This window comes from Odocoileus virginianus, chromosome 16 (genome assembly GCF_023699985.2).
Source record: "Odocoileus virginianus isolate 20LAN1187 ecotype Illinois chromosome 16, Ovbor_1.2, whole genome shotgun sequence".
NCBI classification, from domain to species: Eukaryota; Metazoa; Chordata; class Mammalia; order Artiodactyla; family Cervidae; genus Odocoileus; species Odocoileus virginianus.
This window is the reverse complement of record NC_069689.1, coordinates 48,220,836-48,244,408: the sequence shown is the minus strand read 5'-3', so window position 1 is coordinate 48,244,408 and position 23,573 is coordinate 48,220,836. Positions and strand designations below refer to the sequence as shown.

The 23,573-nt window shown below is 38.5% G+C and overlaps 1 long non-coding RNA gene across 5 annotated transcripts in view; it reads right to left on the bottom strand.

The window, feature by feature from the left end:
* The window catches only part of LOC110143201 (uncharacterized), a 36,912-nt gene extending 31,449 nt beyond the window's left edge, over positions 1-5,463 (bottom strand). For 3 of the 5 annotated variants that reach the window (XR_011491884.1, XR_002315535.2, XR_011491886.1), the window contains exon 1: positions 5,361-5,458. This is a non-coding gene — a long non-coding RNA (uncharacterized lncRNA). Of the gene's footprint in view, positions 1-5,360 lie in introns of all 5 variants that reach the window. The other 2 variants (XR_011491885.1, XR_011491887.1) reach the window with 2 other exon arrangements.
* Between the last annotated feature and the right edge of the window lie 18,110 nt (positions 5,464-23,573).

The window sequence follows — 23,573 nt, the reverse complement described above, 5'->3', positions numbered from 1 at the left end:
GGATAGGAAACTAGATTGAGGCACAAGACACTGGAACATACATAGAAGAGAGGTGGCTGGAATGGAGGAGTGTGTTAGGTAAGTGATGAAAAAGAAACTCACCTTGGGTGTTACTGCAGTAATCTAGCAATGAATATTTGAGAACCTCAACTAAACAGGACCATCGCAATAGAATAGAATCAGGATGTAGAAGCAAGACTCAGTAGGAGAAGATCACTGCTGGCACACAGGGAGCAAGAGGAAAAGAGAAAGAAAAAAAAAAAAATCAGAGATGCAGCTACATTTCTGAGTTTGGATAACAAAAGAAATGATAATTATAGGAGTGGGAAAATTAAAGAGACAGCGGAGCCTGCTTTTCTAAGGGGACACTGGAAGTGAGTTTAACATAGGTGGAGTTTGAGGTTCACAGGTCATCAAATTGGACATGTTTACTAAGTCTGTCACATGAGGTTGAATCACTGAGGGGAAAGCAAAACGAGAGAGTCGAAAACAACAATTAGCCCTTTAATGCAAGTGATCCATGTCCTTGTAAGTTCAGTATCAAGATTCACAGGTATTCACAGGCTCTTAACAGAAGTCCCTTGGGGCCAACATCAAGGAGAAGAGGGACAAGACCAAGGCAGTCATTCTTTTAAAAAATTTTTATTGGTGTATGATTGCTTTACAGTGTCGTGTTAGTTACTGCAGTACAACAAAGTGAATCCGCTCTATGAGTACATATATCCCCTCTTTTTTGTGTTTCCTCCCCTTCTAGGTCACCAGACAGCACTGAATAGCATTCCCAGTGCCATGCAGTCACTTCTTATTTGTTATCTATCTTATGCGTAGTAGTGTATATATGTCACTCCCAAATGCCCAACCCATCCCATCCTTCCTTTCCCCGTGTGGTGTCCATATCTTCGTTCTCTACGTCTGTGTATCTACTTCTGCTTTGCAAATAAGATCATCTGTACTATTTTTCTAGATTCCACACACATGAGTTAGTATATATAACATTTGCTTTTCTCTTTATGACTTACTTCACTCTCTTCATACCCCCTTGGCCTTGGTTCTACAAGGATACAGTGTTTGGGACCTGCACTGTGCTTGCACAGAGAAAGTTCTCTTCCTTTTCCTTGAGGCCACAGTCTAGCTCGAGGAGACAAAGTTAATGAGAGACAAGATAAGGCCTCCTGGCTCAGCTCAGCTCCCAGTATACACTCCAGAGGGACAAGGTGGCCCACAGCCTGTATCAGCATAAATACAAATGGGCTTAAATAGATCTTTTACCTAAAATAAATGTCAAATAGTATGCAAATAAAAGTATATTTTTGTCAGAAAGACCTTGGGCAAGGCAGAACACAAATGTTTATTTAAAAGAATTTTTAAACTCTGATTCAGGCTAGGAAAGTCAGGCCAGTCGCTGAATCCCATGGGACAAGCATATGCGAGGGCCTCCACCCAGCAAGTCAGCTTTTAATGGTGTGTTTACAAAACCACGTGTCCTCAACTAGAACTAAGAAAAACTCCCAAAACATATCAATTCCAAGTGCATGACCCAGGTCTAAATAAAGAAGAGAGGAAATGCTTGGTCATGTATATACATCAATTTCATAGACCTTTCCAGTTGCAATACCAACAATACCTAAAATTGAGATTGTATTTTTCAATGTTCACTTATTTGTTTAAACATTCTTACTTCCCATAATTATAATGGGAAAAAATGCAATCCACTGTTAGAATATAAGGGACAAGAAAGAAAGAAAGCAATCATACAGATATGTGTAGTTTGTTCATCTTACAGATAAGAAAACTGAGGGAGATGAAATGAGTGTCCAAGTTCAATGAAGAGACACAAGACTGGACTGGATTAGACTACAATGGAAGCCTTCCCAGAGCCCAACTCATGAGCTTTCCCCCACAAAATCGTTGCCTCTCAGGAAGAAGAGACTCAGAAGAAAACATTAAGAGGTATTCCCTACTCTAGGGTTTGACAGATAACCTCTGATGGAAAGTTCCTTCTGTGTTTTGAGTTAAGAGAAATAAGATGGATAGCATAGGGAAAGAGGAGAGTCAAGGCTAATCACTTTGCTGCTTTTGAGAAGATCTGCTTAGAATGTTCAATCTCTATTTCAGAATTTTGGCAGTGAAAACCTGTGAAACAGGGTACTTTCTGGAAAAGAATGGACTAGAAGAGGCAAAAAACGGACACAGAAAAGTGAAAAAATTTCCCAGTAGTTCACATCTCATCATCCCATGAAAATACCCTAGACATAACCTACACTTTTCTTTCCTACAACTACACAATAGGTTTCTGTTTGCTTCTGTTCAGCTTTTTTTTTTTTTCCTGCTATAAGGAGGCTTAGCACTTCTTATCTGAGAGTTGCCAAATGATGTTCTACGCAGAATGTCAGTTTGACATCTGGAGGATGAAGGATGAAGAGACCCCAGAGGAATATCCAAGAGACTAGAGAAATGAAGACCCAATGGCTCTGGGAAGAGGAAGGGGTCATTAGGCAGAGGCAGAGGGACAAAGTTACACTCACTTTGCAGTTTGCCCCATAAACCATCTCTGAGATATGAAAATAGAAGTGTCACTCTGAGATAGCTTGTAGGTTTCTGGAAATAATCAAGGCTCTATTGAAGTGTAAGTGAATATGACTAGATCCTGGAAATAATGAATTTAGGAACTCCAGAAGTGAAAACAAAAGGCAAAGAATGAAATCCACCTCCTTCAAGACATAATGCTTTTATCAATAAATCAAAATTATTCCCGGACTTCCCAGGTGCCTCAGTGCTAAAGAATCTGCCTGCCAATGCAGGAGACTCAGATTTGATCCCTAGGTCAGGAATATCCCCTGGAAGAGGAAATAGCAACCTACTCCAGTATTCTGGCTGGGAAATCCCATGACAGAGAAGTCTGGTGTGCTATGGCCTGTGGGATCGCAGAAGAGTCGGACACAACTGAACACACATGCAGAAAATTTTTGCCACATAATTGTTCAAAGGCAAATCAAGTTCAAAACAGATATTCTAAGTTCATGGCATGTATCAGCAACAGGACTCCCTTGAAGAGGAGGTTAACTGAGTGTGAATGGAAGCTAGTCAATATGTTCTCTATTTTCAAGAAACTTGTTTCTCGACTTGCAACTATTAGTTTTTAGAGTAAACATGTTTACTTTAAAAAGTCATAGAAAGGAGCTAATCTCAAACAGTTTCCCATCAATGTGATCTCTTCAGATCTTAGCCTCAAGCAGTGTTCTCTAAAATGAGATTATAGCACAGTTTTACAGAATAGAGTTCTTGAAATAACTTTAATAAAGCATATATTCTCAAATGATGCAAAGAGGTGTTGTCAATAGAAGGAGGCTCTAAACTGAGAAAGCTACATTTTATAAACCAGCTAATGTGTGATTGATCTGAGTTCCACTGTTAGGGTTTAAATGGAACTCCCCTCTGGCATTCACATCCTAACCGTAACCTTTCTTCAGCTTGAACATGGGACCTGTAGGGATTTGAGCTACCACATCCCTCTCTCTGTGTACATAAAATACTTTAGGAGAGCTCTTTAGAACCTGTCTACTCTGAGACCCTTAAGTCCACTCTGAAGACAAGAGGTTTAACTTGGATGGATGTTTGTCATTGAGAATGGCTCATAAATCATCGTCCGTTGAGCCTCTTTAGAGGGTGAAAAGACATCTGAAATAGCATCCTGCATTCAGAAGGTCTAGAAAGACACCCAGGAAGAGTGATTCTCTCTAAGCAGTTGAACTTGGTCATTAGCCATCAAGAGTGTCCCTGGTGGCTCAGTAAGTAAAAAATCTGCCTGCAATGTGAGAGACCTGGGTTTGATCCCTGGGTTGGGAAGATCCCTTGGAGAAGGGCTTGGCAACCCACTCCAGTATTCTTGCCTGGAGAATCCCCATGGACAGAGGAGCCTGGCGGGCTGCAGTCAATGGAGTCACAAAGAGCCAGACACGACTGAATGACTAAGCACAGCACATAAGCCTTCAAATCCAAATGGGTTTGGTGTTCTGGATTTCAAATCCCTTCTCTTCTAACACAGATAGAAATAATACAAAAAAATTTACCTATTTTGTTGCAAATAAAATAAATAAAATGCATCAAGTAAAAACTAATGATGAAGAAAATAATAATTAAAAAACTAGCTATTGCAACAATCAAACTCCAACAAACCACACAGCTGTGCCCCTGCCTTCAGCACATACAATCCTTAAATGATTGCATTCAACTTATGTGCTCATTTTAAAGTTTTATTGCCAAAATGTTCCCAGAAAGGTATTGTGCTGTCTGGCCTTGTGATGATCAGAGATACCAATGTGAGTTGTTGCTTTTTTTTTTTTAATTTTTTGGATCATATCAATGTACATGGTTTTCAGTCTTGCTTCCTGCATTTGTTTTTTCCCCTCTAGGACCAATTCTGGGGATCTCAAGAGAATGAAAGAAACCACTGTGACCAAGCTGGAATGCATGAAAACCATACCACCTCCTCACAGAGGATGAGGAACGGGTCCCACGACTCTGTACTTGCCCCGGTCTTCTCCCCTCCCCTCCAGCTACACGTCCACTCTGCACCCTCATTGCTACCCAGGCCAACTCTACCCTAGCTCCCTGGCCAAAGGGAAGATGGCTATATCTCCTGGGGCCATGATGTGAGGCCTGAGAGGAAGTGTTGTCTTGGGGAAATAGCAAGATTGGGTGACTACCTTAAAGTCAATACTATTTATCTTCACCTCTTGTCCTGTGGGCTGACAAAGGCGCACCACTGTTAGGCCCAACCCCCCGGCACAGCTGCAATAGAAAGAAGGCAGGGACTTGTACTTTCAAGTGTCAGACCCTTTGTGCCTGACTACTAGTTTATGAGGCTGATGTCAAGCATGGCAGTCAATGAAGTCTTTGTCCTAGGTGTACAGGGCAGGACAGTGGAAAAACTGCCCCCTCTTATATCCCAGGCTCATCCATCTTCCCCTCACCCTGGTTCTCAACTTCTCTGTCTCTTGAGCCGACAGAGAGAGGATCCCTCCTGGGTTAATGTACTGGAAAATTGCTCTGCATGTTTATGAGGGGGTCCCTTCCAAATGAAAGAAAAAAGGAAAGGGAAAAAAAACGGGGAAGAAGAGTCGTTTTTTCCCACTGAACTCATTGGCCTTATGCATGTGGGTCTGACCCTGATTAAGAAAATCTCAATGCCCTGCTAGGAGCTTTATTGTCCAGTTTGGCAGAACGCACTTCCGATTGAATTTTTTTTTTATTATTTATAATCACAAAGTGGTTTTGAACAGCGACTCCCATCACCCATCCCACCACCACCACTACACACACACACACACACACACACACACACACATCTAAGCCCTTACCTTTAAAGAGGCCCCATCCACTCACATCCAGTTTTCCTCAGAGCAATCTATCCTCCTCTTTAAAGCTGGTTTCCCCAAGGCAATTCCTTATAAATAGCAAACATGTTGTTTTCATACAGTTACATGGAAGTTGGATTGTGTGAACTTTGCCATGGACTTGGACCCCAGAGGTGGCTGCCTTCCATGAAATCACATTTGCTTATTTTAACTTTCTTTTTTTTTTTAGCTAAAAATAATATTCTCTATCTCCAACCTCTTCCTTCAGTCCCAAATATTATTCCTCCATGCAAGGTTTGAGGCTAAAACTAAATGTCATGTAAGTGGTTAAGGCATCTACTATGTATCAATTATGTATGCTCCATCTACAGCGGGCCAAGAGATTTTTATAAAACTAACCTGAGACCTTCCAGAAACTTCTGAACAAAAATCATGGAAATTGGAAACACAAGATTATAGATAATTGTTTCCTCTAGAAGCCAGCAGGCACACAGCAAGTGTTTTTTTTTTGTTGTTGTTGTTGTTGTTTCTTTGTTTGTTTCAGAAAATGAAGAAAAAAACTTAGCAGCTCAAGTGCGTCTTCTTTCTTCAGCCTGATTTTCAGAAATTGCTTTATGTTTCCATGGATTATTAGTTTGGCCAGAGAAATTGGAGATGGGGAAATATTTGCACGTAAAAGCTGTAATTCATTGGTGACAGAAGGAAATTTTTTTTTTAGGGAAATTTTTGGAAAAGTCACAAAAGTGACTCAAATTTAAAAAGTTACTCAAAGAGAAGAATTACTATTCCACCCTCAACCCCCACTCCAACGGTGGGTTCTGTCCTGGTTTTGAGTTGATGACACCAACCTTGAGGCAATCCTACATTAAAGTTAGAATTCCCTGGTAACTGAATGATCAAACAACCTTCCCTGTTAGGAAGTTTTTTGCAGGAGGTGACAGAACACAATTACAACCGATTTTTTTTATTCTATGTATGATGTCCAAAACCGAGAAGTTTCTACGAAACAATTCGATTCCAGCATGTGAGGAATTTCCTGGGTTGTTGATTTTTTTTTTCTCTCTCTCTTTCTCACTGTATATTTTTTACCAAGTTCCCCTCTGATTGAAACCTAACTTTCTTTTCTGCAATTTCCAATGCTCTACCATTGACAACAACAGGGCTCATTTAAATATTTTGCAAGATGACAAAAAGAAAAGGGGGAAAGCTGACAAATCAGGCTCAGGAAAGGGGGTAGGCATTAAGTCTAACACAAACATTAATAGGCACCCCTAATCTCTTCTCCCGCCTCCTTTGATTGAAGGAGGTCAGAGCGCCTGGTCCCCACGCCTGCTCCCTCAAGACCGATAACAAGCAGATGTTACTGTAACACGCTCAGGGAACCAAGCATAAATATGACCCCTGACCCCGGCTGTCAGCTGATCCACTGAGTCTCTTAGAAATAGACTCTTCACTTTGCTGAATTTCCCCTCTTTCCCACCAGACCCCTCCCCGGGCCTGGCGCCCCCACCTCGGGTTTCTATGCCCGTGGCTGCCGCCCTGGCCCTTGCACAGTTGCGCTCGGTGTAACCTTTCTCTTCACGGAGGTCAAAGGCCCAAGACCTCAGGCCAGCCTCTTTTCTTGCTAAAGGCCAGCTGATGAATCATTCCCAACTTGAAGGGAACAGAGGAGCGGGGAGGACTCTGAAGGCCTTTTCAGAGAAACAACTGTGGCCTATACATCAGCATTTACACTGCCTTGACACTTTCAAAACTCACGTCCCTTTCTGGGAACAACAGAAAGAAGGGGGGACAGAGAGGTCTCCCTATCAGGATGGAAGAAATAAGAAGCAAAGAAGGGGAACATGATACCAGCCTTCAAGACTGTGTAATTGGAGGCTGTCCAGAAAAAGAGAGAAATGTAGGCATGCACATGTGCGCACGCACACACACACACACACACACATATACAATCTTTGCCCAGATTTCAGCTGGATCAGTGTCACTTTTTACAAAGTGAAAGAAAAAGAGAGCATGAACGTGATTTTCTCCTCGGCCAAGAGAGTTTGGTCACCAGCACTTTGTTGAATGACTCAGAATTCCCTTGCCTATTATTTAGAAAAGTAGCAATCGTCTAACTTTGAAAAAAGAAACTCTATATATGCCTCCTTTAAGACAACCCCCCATGAGTAGAATCAGCAGGGAGGGATGGGGTTGGAAGCTAGGATTGATGGCTAAAACACCTGGAAAGCATTTTGTTTTTCGCTGCTTTATTCACCCTACAAAGTTCTAGTTCCAGTTTATACTTTGAATCTGTGAGAAGTGAACCTTTACCCTGAAGTCATTCGGGTGTCTTCAGTAGCCTTACAGTAAGGCTAAGGTTTGGAAATACTTGGGGAGAGCTTAGAAAGGAGTTAAAACAGGCCCAGTTGTCTGTTCAAGGCCCCCAAAATGAAAGGAAGTATAAGGTGCAGGCCAGGAATGGAGACGCGGATGTAGAGACTGGATGTGCAGACACAATGGGGGGAAGGGGGGTGGGATGAATTACGAGATTAGAATTCACATTTATCTGCTCCTATGTGTAGAACAGCTAGTGGGAAGCTTCGGTACAGTGTGGGGAGCTCAGCTCAGGACTCTGTTCTGACCCAAAGGGGAGGGATGGGGGTGGCTTGGAGGGAGACTTAAGAGAGAGGGAATCTGTGTATGCTGCTAGCTGATTCACAATGTTGTAAGGCAGAAACCAACACAACATTGTAAAGCAAATATCCTCCAGTTAAAAATTTTTTACAAATCAATGGTAAACTCAAAAATTTAATTAATTAAAAAACAGGGAGGGGATGTACGTATATATGTAGTTTGTTCACTTTGGTGTGCAACAGAAAAAACACAACATTGTAAAGCAATTACACTTCAATTTGAAAAAAATTAAAATAAAACGCGCCTAAGAGGAGCTCTATAGGAACTGCACTGCTTGAACTAGAACTTAATGTTATCAGTTTTTTCTCTTGTCTTTTCTGGCTTATGTTTTCTCTAAAATCTCCTAATCTAGACAAAACACTGACCCCGCTATTACTGACTCCATATGGAAGATAGAGAACTATCACACTTTCAACTCTGTACTCCACTTCATTATATAGTTGTTCGTTTATTTTTTCATTCAATAGAAAAGGCACCCAATGTCTTTTAGTTGCTCTAGGGGGCACAGAGATAGATAAAACATAAACTTACCTGACAAGAGTTTGCATCCTACTGGAGTCGATCAGGCAGGAAAGAGATAAACATAGAAAAAGATAACAATGCAGGGTGTCATAACCGAGGTGCTTACCAACTTCTATGACAGCTTGAAAGATGGTATCATTTGAATGATGTCTTAAATAAGAGTTAAGAATGGAACCCACAAAGATATCTCTATAATGTTCCCATAGAACATAGAAAACAAAAGCATGAAGGAACAAAATGCATCCAATGAATGCCAGCATGTTTGATCTGACAACTACAAGAAGGGACATGGAGGAGAATGGCCAGGGAGAAAAGCTGGAAAAATGTGACGATCCCCTGGAATTGGGGAAATACGAAGCCAAAATATCTCAGTGGATTGCATGTCTTTGGACCTGTCAGAGGTTGGGTGTCCTCCAGTTCCTACTAGCATCCTAGTATTACTGAGATGTTTTTCCCGAAGGTGAAAAGCACTGCAGACTCATAGACTAAGAAGCAATTCACTCTTTATAGATCAAAAACTTAAATCAAGTCCTTAAACAGAATTTTTGATTAGCTAAACCTATGGGATTTCCCATTCATAAATGAAAAGAAAAATGAAGATCCAATCATGGCTTCCCTCCTCTTGATGTCAAAGCATCAGCTCAGAAAGTGTGCCCTGTCATATCTCTGGGCTCTGACTCCTATACCAGGCCAGTGACTTTGGCTTCCTATAATGCTTCCCACAGCAAATGCTAGCATAATGATCTGCTTGTCTATTATGGCTCTTATTAACATCATTTATGGGCATCATGTTTAACATACCATTTTAAAAAATATGGTAGGTTATTCAAATCTGAGAAGTTGAAACTAAATGTACCAATGAAGTAGAAATTCTAGCTTAAAAAAAAAAAACCTGAAGACCTGTAATAACAAATTTAAAAAAATAGAAATCATACAAAATACATCCTCAGACAACCATGGAATTAAAGTAAAATTAAAATAACAGAAATCAGTATTTAGAAATTAAACAGTAAAAATTAAACCAAATCCATGGATGTGTAGAAACCCATAATGGGTCAAAAAGAAGTCATCAGAAAAACTGAAAAGATGTTTTGAACTGTATGAAAATAAAATACATCTTACCAAAACTTGTAGAATATAGTGAAAGCAGAGCAGAAAGGAAGATTTATAACATTAAATAGGTATATTTGAAGAGGAGAAATATCTAAAATCTACATGTAGAGAATGACAAAACACAGTGGGAAAAAAAAAAACAGAGATCTAAATAAGTGGAGAGATATTTTGTATTTATGAATTGAAAGATTCAGTGATGTTAGTATGTCAGATATACCCAATTTAATCTAGAGATGTTGGACAATCTCAATCAAGAATCAAAGTCCAAGCAAACTATTTTGTACAAACTGACAAACTGTGTCTGAAGTTTATACAGAAAGGCAAAAGATTTAAAATAGTTTATATAATTCTGAAGAAGAAAAGCAAAGTTAGAGGACTCACATTATCTGACTTGAAGTTTAATATAATGCTGTAATGTTCCTGAAAGCACGATATTTGTGAATTAGAGAGCCCAGGAACAAGCCCATATAAATATAGACAACTGACTTTTTTTTACAAAGATGCAAACGAAATCCAATGGTTAAAAGATAATGATTTCAACAGATGATGTAAGAATAATTGGCTATCAGTATGCAAAAAGTAAATAAGTCAATAAGTAAATAAAAAAGAACAGACAAGTCTCCCAAGTAGAAGAATTCCAAATAATTCATGTGATACTCCAGTCTCAGTGAAGTGGATCATAACTCTCCATTCCTTTAGTGTGTACCATGCATAGTGATTTTCTCTCAAAGAGAGTAATATGAAAAGAGGGGAAAAATAATAACTTTACAGTAGAGAAATCTGATGAGTCACATTGACAGCAGATACCTTTGATAAGATGTGATGAGAAGGGCACTTTTTCTGGATTATCTTCTTACCCAAAACCTGTAATTCTAGTTTAACCACAAGAAAAACATCAGACAAATCCCAGTTGAGCAGCATTCCATAAAATATATGACCAGAAGAGAAGGTATGTTCAGTCACTCAGTCCTGTAGGACACTGCAGCCCCATGAACTGCAGCCTGCCGGGCTCCTCTGCCCATGGGCTTTTTCAGACAAGAATATGGGATTGGGTTGCCATTTCCCGCTCCAGGGGAGCTTTCTGACCCAGGGATCAAACTTGAATCTCTATCTCCTGCATTAGCAGGTAGATTCTTTACCACTGAGCCAACCAAGAGGCCACCCAAAATACATGGTCAGTACTCCTCAAACCTGAAAGCTCATTAAATGGGGGAAAATCTGCTTTATAAGAGAAAAATGTCACAGCCTGGTATAAAAAGGACATTGGGTAAAAACTTTTAAAAATATGATAAAGAATAATTTTAATTAATTACAATGTATAAATATTGATTCATTAATTGTGATAAGTTTATCATACTAAGGTCAGATGTGAATCATAGGGAGAACTGGCTATAAGATTCATAGGAACTCTGCCTCATTTTTTCAATTTTCTATAAATTTTTAAATTTCTACTCTAATATTAACATAAAATTTTGATGAGGACTCATTTTCTTCGAGCAAATAATTAAATTATTTTTGCTTTTCCCTTCACCAATCTTATGAAGCACTACATTTATTTTTTCTATGCTAAATGAATGAAAAAGTGAATAGTTGAATGAATAAATACTTTAAAAGAAAATTTGAATTTTGAAAAACTTAACTGATGATTTTAACCTTTATCATGGTGACTCAACCAAGATATTGTTCACAACGAACACTTTCTGAACAGTCAGATAGTTCTCTAAATGATAGATGTAACACACAAATGAAAAAAGTAAGTTGTAGCTTATTTCCACCCAGAAAATCTGGCATAAAACCTTTTAAATAGATTCTATCTTCTATTATAACAAAAAATTGTTACCAAATGCACTATCTTTTTAACAAAAAAAACAAATTACTATATTAAGAATATAAAAAGAGAAATTCTATAGACAAATAAGAAAGCATAATTGCAAAGGAGCTAGTCTTTTTTGTCCCACTATCCCTTTTCAGGTTGCTGGGAGAAATATCAATAGCCTCAGATATGCAGACAATACCAACTTAATGGCAGAAAGCAAAGAGGAACTAAGAGCCTCTTGATGAAGGTGAATAGGAGAGTGAAAAAGCTGGCTTGAAACAACATTCAAAAAAACTAAGATCATGGCATCTAGTTCCATTACTCCATGGAAAATGATAGGAAACAATGGAAACAGACTTTATTTTCTTGGGCTCCAAAATCACTGCAGATGGTGACTGTGACTATGAAATTGAAAGATGCTTGCTTCTTGGAAGGAAAGCTATGACAAAACTAGACAGCATATTAAAAAGCAGAGACATTACTTCTCTGACAAAGCTCTGTATAGTCAAAGCTATAGTTTGTCCAGTAGTCACATACCATTGTGAGAGTTGAAACTTAGGAAGGCTATGTGCCAAAGAATTGATGCTTTCAAATTATGGTGAAAGAGAAGACTCTTGAGAGTCCCTTGGAGAACAAGGAGATCCAACCAGTCAATCCTAGAGGAAATTAAGCCTGAATATTCACTGGAAGAACTGATCCTGAAGCTAAAGCTCCCATATTTTGGCCACCTGATGCAAAAAGCTAACTCATTGGAGAACATTCTGATGCTGGGAAAGATTGAGGGTAGGAGGAGAAGGAGGCAACAGAGGATGAGATGGTTGGATCACATCACCGACTCAATGAATATGAGTTTGAGCAAACTCCGGGAAACAGTGAAAGACGGGATCCTAGGATGCTGCAGTTCATGGAGTCACAAAGAGATAGCCACAACTTAGCGAGTGAATGGCAACAATCCCTTTTCAGGGATAACTTGAAATAGAATCAGGAACTCTAGAAGAGGTGAGAAATTTTCATCAACTTGCTCTGGTCATTGAAAATTCTTCAGTGGCTAGTAACTCAGAAAATGCATTCATTCATTCAATACAGTTTTCCAAATATGCATGATAATGCAGATATATAGTTTAATCTTGCTATTAAAGAATTTAGCCCAACAAACACATTGATCTCAATGAGTTCCTGAGTGTAATGTACTGATAATGCTACAATATGTAGCAATAAAGGAAACCAAACCTGGGTCCAAAGGAAGCAAAGAGCTTGAGTGATGAGAGACTCTTTGGTCATCTGGGAGCCAAGAAAGGGGTGAGAATAGAAGAGAGGCCTGAAATTGTGTTCCATCACTCCTAATTCACCTGGTGCTCAGTTACTCCTTATAACTCGTGTGCTTGTATGCCCACTAGTCCCCTGGGGAAGTTTTCTGGCTTTGCCTCTCCTGGCCTTTTCCTCTAGGTTATAATGATCATGTGCAGAGTTCCCTGAAGAAGTTCCTGGTTCTCACACAGCAGTGATGATCAAACATATATATACATATATTTTTAATGTGTTATATTTTTTTCTACACATTTATCTTGTGAATAAAAAATGTTAACCTGTTCAAAACACTATCTGATGAGATTGTTGGCCAATTGTGAACTTATTAAATAAAAATGTTCTTAGATGCAACACATACATTTTTTTAAAAAAATTATACCCTCTGATACAAAAGTTTAACTGTAAAACACTAGCTTCTGGAGTTGAACAGAAGTGTTAAAAATAACTGAAAGACACAATAATAGTTAAAAAAAATTTTTTTAACTGAATTTGCAACATGAAGAGACCAATTAATTGTATTATGTTAAATAATGAAATCATCAAGCATCTTGTTTTCAAAGAATACTTAAGATACAATGATATTTCAAGACATTGTTAAATGGAAACAGAGGAACCATGGATACTTTGATTTTATACACACACACACACACATACATACACACTATATAGCAGAAGGAATGCAACAATAATTGAACAAAATGAAATTTTAGTTCATATATTCATAGTGATCTTATATTTTCTGAACATTTTTCACTTGAACATAAACAGTCTTAAATTTCACCTATAATAAGAACTTTATGTATACCTAAAAAATATATTTTTTGTGCTTTGAAAAATCACATTTACTCAAAAGAAAATGTGATTTTCCTATGTACTTGCTATTGGAAAGAACTGTTCAGCCAAATCACAATAAAGAGATCAATGTTTGGGGGAAATACCATTTTCTTTTTTAATGATCCCTATTCCATTTCATGGGTAGGGTGGATCATGAGGGCCAAATATAATGAACAAAGCACATTTACTTTGGAAAAGCAAAACAGTACATGTCATTATTATTATATATGCTCTATAAGCGGGGCTTCCAATTCATTTCTCCATGTGTTTTTAACCAATCAGACTTACATATTTATCATACATTTTAGCTAAAGTACTCAACTCACTTTGATTCCAGTAGATATCCCTGACTTTTTGAAAGTTTGCTTTACCATACCATGCTTTTAAAAAAAGGCTTTGATTAGTTCCTGTTTTGGATAACCAAAAGAACTCAAAATGGAATTTACCTTTTACTCCCCACCTCCAACTCCAGCAAAGACAAAAAGCAAAAACAGAGTTCAATATGTATTTCTCAGTGAACCATTACAGACTTCACACATCCCAAGCATGAGAGGAGCACTGCCAAGCTCCTTCCCCAGGAACAGCACTGAGCATCTCAGTGTCAAGATGCCATAGCTCTGAACTGCATCTCTGAACATCTGTGCTTTGTCTCGATTTATTTTATGCATCCATTAACAAGTTTGTCCTAAGGTAATTGCTTCTCGGCTTTACACCATTTCTGCTTACTAAAGGTTTCATAGGAACGGTGTGCTTTGGCAATCTGTATTTATAGGAAGGAGTAAAATAAAAGTTATCCTGTTTCTATTTTTGACAAGAATTTTCTTTCTTTCTTTCTTTTTCAGGTAGCAGCAGACTTTAATGAATGGAAGGGAAATAAAAGGATGGGCATGATCTTTCTTCACAAGTCTTCAGCCCTGACAAAATCAGTTTGGAAAATGCATTTCACTTTGTCACCACTCTTCCTTCTTTTGCCTACTGCCCTGGCCAAAGTTCACACACTTTCTTTGATCTGCTGTTCTGAGCAAATCTGAAGTGAGATGTTATTTAGAAGAAAAAAAACTAATGAGATGCTATTTGGCAGTGAAAACAATTTCCAGGGCATGGAAATCTCACCCAAAAGTCAAGACTTGCTAATCAGGAGCCCTTAGGGCAGCAGGCTGGAGCTTAGACCTCTCTGATCCACTGGCCTTAACAGCTACCAGACCCAGCCCACTGAACACTGTTGGCCAGGCATCACCGCAGAGTCAGTAAGAACTCATAATGTTTCTTTTTCTTTTCTTCAACTTGATCATTACACAAAGGATACTCACTAATAAATGCTTCCATTCTTCCAGAATATACTTTCACATGGACATTCATTTCATCTCTCAAGGGCTGGATTATCTCTATTTTCCAGTTAAAATGTTTGAACTGACATAACTTGGAAATGATGGGGAGCGGGACTCACCCCCAGCTTTGTCTGACCCCAAAGCCTTTCATCTTTCCTATGTGCTTGAGCTTCTCACTGAAGCCATCTTCTGTGTAGGGAGGACAGTAATGGATGATCATTTCCAGTTCTCAGCCTTTTAACAGGCTCTATCCACATGGGATGAGAAGAAACAACTTGGGGGCTGGGTGAAAGACAGGAGAGGTGTGTGATACAGTGGAGATACCCATAGAAAAAAAACTGCATTGGGAAGTCAAGAGGTAAGATGTTGCTTTCATGTATGTTGTGGAATCCGAAAGATTTATCAAATCATGTCTGGAACAATGAGAGTTTCTGAGCTGTATTTTAGGTAGCTGTGTGGAGAATTGCTTCGAGAAGGTAGAGATTTGCAGACTCAATTAAGAGATTAGTCTAAACAGTAGAGCAATCTTGAAGATCCAAACCCATGTCATCTAGTTGAAAAGGGAAAGCACATGACAAATGAAAACAAGTTACCAAGGTGTTATTGATAGGAGCAATGACAAATAAATATCAGTACAATAGAATATATGTAGGCAACAAAAAGGATCTCTGAGACCACAAACACATGAAGTTAAAGTGAGGATGAAAATATTAGGAGACAAGAAAACTGTAATTTTTCAGTGAAGAAGTCATAATTCTGTTTGAGACTGGAATTGAATGCTTTAAAAAATTACAGCTAAGAGGTGACCTTCTAAAGATCCGTGAGCTATAGATTCCTTTGATGTAATCTTAGTCATATTCTATAATGTTGCTGATTAATGTGGGGAGGGGGTGGCGTTGGCATAAAGCCAGTCATTAGAAGAAAATCTGACTATGGCTAAGAATAGTTCTAGACACATGGTGGGATTAAACAAGAATGGGACACTGTGTACTAAAAAGTTGGATATAGCTTCATGGGAAATGGCAAATACTTGGGAAAGAACATTGAGAAACCCTTGGGGATGTAAAATAGGATCAATGAAATTCCTTGGTACTACATTTTTAAAACCCCATGAGGAAAGAGGATAGACAGATGGTTCTTTAAAGCTAGGATAAATTTTTTTTTCATCTAAGAAAGAAAATCCACAATTGCCCTTAATTTGCCCTCAATAAATCCAAAAATAGACTCATCCTTTACTAAAATAGCATAGTAATGTTTAAATTTTGAATATCATTCTAGTACAGCAAATATGCCAATCTCTTTGATGTTGCTCTAATTGATTTGAACAAAAAATATAAGAAATAGCTTGGATTGCAAATTTTTTTCCATAACAATGAAGCATATTCACCCAACAAGTCTATGTGCCTGTGCATATCTTTTTCTTAAGCAGAAATACATACAAACGTTACAGTCTGTCAGTATGATATATTGAGAAGCATCTTTGTATAGATTATGGTGACCGATGGAATATATAGCATTGCCTCCATTTCAAGAGCATTAACTCCTCAGGTTGCTGTTGAGTTCATAAGAATTCAACTTAAAAAGAAGCTCCTAAAGCAAATGAAAACTTGAAACCTTATCTTCCTAATCCTTGGGGATGCCTAATCCTTAGACAAAGATCTTAGGAGCACTGCATATACCTCAAAAATGTTGGTGGATTTTATTTCTATATTTTATTGATATCTGCATTCATGGATTGTGAAATTGATATGTGCATTTGTTCAGCGTATGACCATTTATCCAAGCTTAAGCGTGGATATTGTTCTCTGAAGACAACTCATTTGAAAATATCCAGTTGACAACCCAGTCACTCTTACTCATGGAATTTCTGATATTCAGAGACTTCCTAGTTTACTCAAATTCATTAACTCAGTAAAAACACTAACTCAACAAATATTTATTAGGCACACATTACGTAAAACACATCAGACAAATTAATCTCTTAGATGACTTATCTGGTTGTTTGACCAAACTCACTGGAGAGATTTGTATAAATGGTGAAACTAATTATGTGTGTAGAAACAGCAATGCAATCAATATCTGAAAAGACCTAGATGTTTAATGTCAGTAGGCATAACGATCTGGGAGTTTTATCCAGGTGATCAAACAAGTTTCAGATTATTAGATTATTTGTTGTCCTGAAGACAACTGATGCCATGTGTCAATAAATCACCAGTAGAATGAGGACTTGGAAGGGAAGCATTTGCTCTTATGTTGCCATGGGGTACTGGGTGTATATTCATTAGTTCTCTATTTCGATATGTCCTTCAACCATTCATGCAGCATACTCTAACAGAGTTACTTGGACATATGGCTGGTGAAAGCTACCTTCAGTAATAAATGCCACCAAAGCACAAGATTTCTAATATAGAATAAAATATGGAAAACACATAATACATCTTTTTAGGTAAGATTATAATCACTGCCAGACTCATACTGTTTCTCTTTCCACTGCTCCTTTCCCTTCTAGCTGTTCCTTTCAGTTATGTATTCAAATATTTATTGACTCATATAGCATTCTTGGCATCGTGTTAGGAGCTAGGGATACAGAGGTGAGAAGAAGATGGGAGAAAGTGACACCTAAACAAATATCTGACCAGTGTGCTCCATGTGATGCTGGAGGTTCACAAAAGACACGGTGGGAATGCAAGGAAGAGCATGCTAGTGCTGAGGAGTGCCTGGATGCCTTTGCTTTTCCAGGGCTTCTTTAAGACTTTATGGACACAGAGTTAATGACTGAAGAGGAGGGTGAGAAGTAAAGAGACCCATCCTAGGCATTTCATAGGATAGTTAGTACAAACTGGGACGAGCCATAGGCCTAAAGCCCAGGTATCATTACTTTAGGTCTGGCATCATTGCCACTATACTATATAGATCCACAGCTACTTAGAGGGCCTAATTTTTCACTCTATCTGACTTCATATTTCACCAGGGTCTTCAGTGCTTTAGGGCGTTCCTCGTGGCTCAGATGGTAAAGAAGCTGCCTTCAGTGCAGAAGACCTGGGTTTAATTTCTGGGTCAGGAAGAGCCCCTGGGGAATGGAATGGCTACCCACTCCAGTATTCTTGCCTGGACAGAGGAGCTTAGCGGGCTACAGTCCACGGAGTCACAAAGACAGAGTGACCAACACTTGGTGCTTTAATCCAGACCTCTTTGAGATTTGTCTTTCTGTCTTCATGTCCAGTGCTTTGCATAGCACTAGTCGTAAGATACATGCTCCGTACGTTTTTCTGAATAAGTAAGTAAATGAAGGGACTGAGTACTGTGGATACAAACAAGGTATAGGCTTCCCCGGTGGCTCAGTGGTGAAGAATCTGCCTGCCAATGCAGGAGACACAGGCTGATCCTTGACCGGAGCAGCTAGGCACATGCCCCGCAACTACAGAGCGTGTGCTCTGGAGTTTGGGAGCTGCAACTACTGAGTCCACATGCCTTGACTACTGAGCCCAGGCACCCAGGAGCCTTGCTCTGCCACCCGAGAAACCACTGCAGGGAGAAGGCTGGGCACCCCCTCCCCGCAACCAGAGAGAGCCCGGGCAGTAACAGTGACCGATCACGGCCAAAAATGAAAAACTAAAATTATTTAGAAAGAGAATATAGGTCAATGATAGATAGACAGACAGACAGATAGATACACAGATAATAGAGATCAGAAGCACTTTTGCATCCCTCAAATTATTCCAGACAAAAACCGTTCTAAAGCTGACACTACTAGAGGTATTGCAAGATGTTTTATTTTGTTACTTTCACACAAAATTTGAACAGACCAGTTTTGACCATTGTCAATCCTCATTGCCTGACCAAAAAATTAGAAGCTCCTCTGTATGAGATATTAAGTGTCAAATTATTAAGAGTAATCCAGAAAAGTCTTAGCACTAAAACTCCAGCAGCAGGAAGGCCACAGATACATGAAGCTAAAAATGTGCATGAAAGGGTAGTATTCTAAATGTTCATAATTATTGCAAAGAAAAATTTACTGGCATTGACTCTCAAGTTTTGCACTTTTTAATCATGATATTTTGGGGTAATAAACATGTACATTTAACATAACTATATTACATTATTAAACTGAACACAAAGTCTCACATACAGTTAATATTATTTCAAAAGAATCATAATATAAGGGTCTAAATTTTATCTACATATACATTTGAAGGAAGAACGAAACAAATTCATCAAACTAAGCACAGAAAAGAAAGAGAAACTTCTGTGACAGTCTTGTGCGTTTAGTAATATTGCAGATCGGAAATTATGGTCACATGAATATTAAAGTATATTTTCCAGGCTGAGGATTATTGGCAGTATATCTAACTTCAATTAAAATTTTGACTGGCCTGTTAAATTTTTACTTTTATAATTTTTTAAAAATTAGATGCTATAAGAGATCATTACTTCTCTTAACTCTTCACACATACATATCATCAATAACATTCTTTCTTTTTATGTAATGATGTAAAATAATTAGCCTCCAACTAATAAAAATAAATGAAAAAAAAAAATAAAAAAGAAAAGAAAACTTTGGTAATGTTTCCAAAGACCCACAAAATTTTTCTTTTCCCTCACTCCAATGAGGACAAAAAAAAAAAGTCTAAATCTACCAGATAGAATTTCTGCAGCTCACTTAAAGAATTCCACCTTCTCAACACCCTTGCATTTAACTTAATGTTTTTCAGATTTCCAAACTCTATTACCACAATGCTAAACAAATAACTATGGTTCAAAGGTCACAGAAAGAAACCTATTGGGTGAAAGGTTGAATAACTTGAAAGAAAAGTGTTACAGCTCTAAGAAAGAGGTTTAACAGGTTTGGGACCTTTTGCCTGCTGGCAACAGCCCATTCTTTCTTATTTTGGCTATTCACCACTAAGGTGTTAACTTTTTAGCCGCTGTGATTTGAGCTTTATTACATTTTCTCCTTCCATTTACTTATTAAGTTAGAGGAAAGATTACTTCATGGCCAAAACAATATTTCAGATTTTATGAATTAGCTTGCCTTAGGGAAAAACCAAGTGAAATTTGTAGTCTAAATTTGTTCTCATATTTATAACCAAATTAATTCTGTAAACATGGTTCTTCAGGAACACATTGAACCATTCAGGTTAAAACAGATGTCACTCATCCATGTAAAAACCCCAAATGTAATTCTTTCTGTGTCTATCCACTCAGAAGGGGAAAGGAGGCAACCAAGCGTATCCCAGGGAGACCAAGGGCATATACAAAAGTTTTACTAGCATATTTAACTTCTTCTTTTCCTCTTGTTTCCTTCTTTGAGATTTTGGCAAAGAAGAGAAAGAAAATTTTGTAAAAATTGTTTTCAAGGACTAGATGGCTTACCCATGACTTTGAATGGAAGATAACTAACTAGTACTAATACTAACTCCTCATAGGGAGCCACAGACGAATGGGGATAAAAGGAAGCCAATGGGTTCTTGCAGAGATGATAACAATGAAATTCAGTGCTGGTGAATGCGTTCACCCTTTCCCTCACCTTTCCTTCATCCTGTGCTAAGTGAGGTCCCCAAACTTGTAAGACACAGAGCCAGGTACAAAACATGACATCCACTCATAGAAGAGTCCTTGGAAACTGAATGAATAAAAGATAATTTATTTCAGATAGTTGAATGGAAATAGACACTCAAGTTCAAAGAATGTTTCCCTTCTTAAGTTGGCTAAAATTGAACTGTAAGAAGTATTACACTGTTTCAGATAAGAAAGATGTAGAAAAAGACTTCCCAGGTTCAACTGTGGCCTAGGTATGTGCATATATGGGTTTGAATACCACATATTCATCAGTTGTGTTAACTTCTGCTTGTGGCTAAACAAAGAATAGCCCATGGCCACTCCACAGCCTCATAGTAATTCATGGGATTAAAGCTAAATTACACACCTAGGTCATTTCTACTTACTCGATAAATTTTCAAAATCCAATGTAACAGTGCTGTGTGTGCTAAGTTGCTTTGGTCGTGTCCAACTCTTTGTGAGCCTATGGACCATAGCCCACCAGGCTCCTCTGTCCATGGTTTATCCAGGCAAGAATATTAGAGTGGCTTGCTCTGCCCTCTTCCAGGGGAACTTCCCTACCCAGGGATCGAACCCACATCTTTTACATCTCCTGCATTGTCAGGCAGGTTCTTTACCACTAGAGACACCTGGGAAGCCCCTAATAGGGGGGAAAGTTTCCTTCTACCCTGCAGATTGAATTTCCCCTTGAGTAATCTACAGATGCAAGATACAGAGGGTGAGGTCTGTTTTGTCCATCATGGATATATCTTTAGTGTACCCAGACTTTTAAAGAACTTTCTAAGTTATACTTTACACTTTTCTTCTTATTTCATTATCTTATTTTATTATAAATATGTTTGCTTATATCTTTCACCCCTTAAACAAGTCCCATTTAGGTATATGAGCTGGCTGAAAGTGGAAATGGTCTCACTGGCTCTTAGATTCTTGAATGTTAGTGCATGTTAGTGTGAACAGTTCAATATTTTTACCTGAATATGCCCCGGAGGAAGTGGACCATGATTTTATAACTGACATGGCCATTTATGATAACTTCAGCCTGGAGTTGGTCTTTTGAGTGTTTTTAGAAGAGAAATGGAGCATGGCCCATGCCTTTCAAACCAAATCAAGCCAAAAGTCAATATCCACAAAGCTATTTTAGAAGTTATCAGTCCCCAGAAGGTTCGTGGTCAGCTTGCGCTCTGCTGATACTTGCAGCTTGTTACTTCAGCCAGGACACGTGTACATGGTGTCGGTAAGAGACTTTTCAGATGGGCCAATCCAGGATCAGACCACAAAGAAGCAGGACAAGAAGAATGCAGTTTTTCCAGCAATATCTCTTCAGAGGGGCCAGAGACCCGCCCAGTAGGACCTTCCAACAGGAGGCATTTAGGAGTTATTCTCAAAAAACCATGCCCACTGTTTTAACCCTCACTGCTGAAAAGGAAGGAGCAGCTCACTAAGTTTACAAGCAGTCCCTGTATTTACCAAGAGTTATGTTCCTGGAAAAGGCATTGTAATTCACAATGATGTAAGGAGAATCTGATTTTCTCATTGAAGCGATGTTGTAACAGGGGACTCTGTGTCTAAGAGCCTGTTGCTTGATGACTTACAGAAATGACAGCAAACACCACCTTTAATTAAATGCACAACATATTTAAGTGCTATAAGGTGTAAAGCTTTTCAAGGTGTAGGAAAAGCATTTAAACTGGGAGCGTGATGACAAGTTCATTTACTTTTATAAAATTGTATTTCTTTAAGGCAATTTCTGAAGAGGGTAAGAGACAACGTGGAAATTAAAAGGTTCAAAGCTGACACTGAGAGAGATGATACGCAAGACAGGCAAAGAGGAATATGTATCGTCATGCAGAAAAACCCAACATGACGGGCACAGGCCTGCAGAACGAACCACAAGGGGTGACATGATGTGATTGGACACGGAGCACCACACAGGAAAATCTCAGTCTTAAGCTTAAATAAGACATAAATAAAAAATTAAACAGCCCATGAGCAAGACACCTAGCTTCCAAAGGTCACAAGTTCAATTGCAAAAGCAACTGAGACAAGGAAGGAAGAAGAGAGGGAGAAACAGAAGGAAAAAGAAAATGAGAAAGAAACAAAAGAAGGAAGGAAGAGAGAGAAAGAAAGAAAGGAAAGAAGGAAGAACAAAAGAGAACGGAGGGAGGGAAAGAAGGAAGACTGACTGATTAAAGGCCCTCTGGCTAAATGTGCGAGATTTACTATTTTCTAGTGAAGATTCCTTTGCTAGTATTTCAAAAGAAAGATGTAAATGAAGTGTGGGCAGAACACAGATTGCAGATAAGTTTCTGTAATACTGTATTTTCAGAGTATTAGATTGAATGTGGTGGCAAGGATGAGACAGAAGACTTAGTTACTTGTCAATCAAACTAACTCAAAAGGTAAAAGAAATTCTTTGCAAATGTGGAGAAGACAATTGAGAGGTATCTCACATGTTCCTTTATCCTCAGTGTGGTATTACAAGAATGACAGAGGATCCAGTGTATATTCTCCATACACTTCAACAGGATCAGGAATCAGAAAACCCAGGAAAATAGGATGCTTTCTTACAGTCTGATAGAAAAACAAGTTGGTGTTTTTCAAAATTCTTTGAAATAAATGATCTATTTTTCCATTAAAGAATCACAAAATCTAAGCAAATTATATAGAGACACATCTAGCTTTTAACTTAGTTAAGCTTAACTCAAATACAGATACAAATACCATGATTTTCAATAGTTTAAGAAAGCAGCTCCCCTTTACATTTAAACTGTGTGCACATACATGTGTGTGTATGAGCCTGTGTATTGGAGGTCATCCCTCCTTTCTACTTCTTTTCTAGTCATTTAAGAAGCAAAGATTCCTGTGGGAATGCAGTTTGGTTTCTGAATCCAGAAAACCCAATCTGTGGAGGACATGTTGACCAGTATAAAAAGATGAAACCCAGGTGCTTCTGGCGAAACCATGAAAGAGACTGATTTTGGTTCTTCCTTCTGGACACACAGGTCATCTATGTTTCACTGTCTCCCTTGAAAATGCCTCTAGACATACGGCTGGGATGAC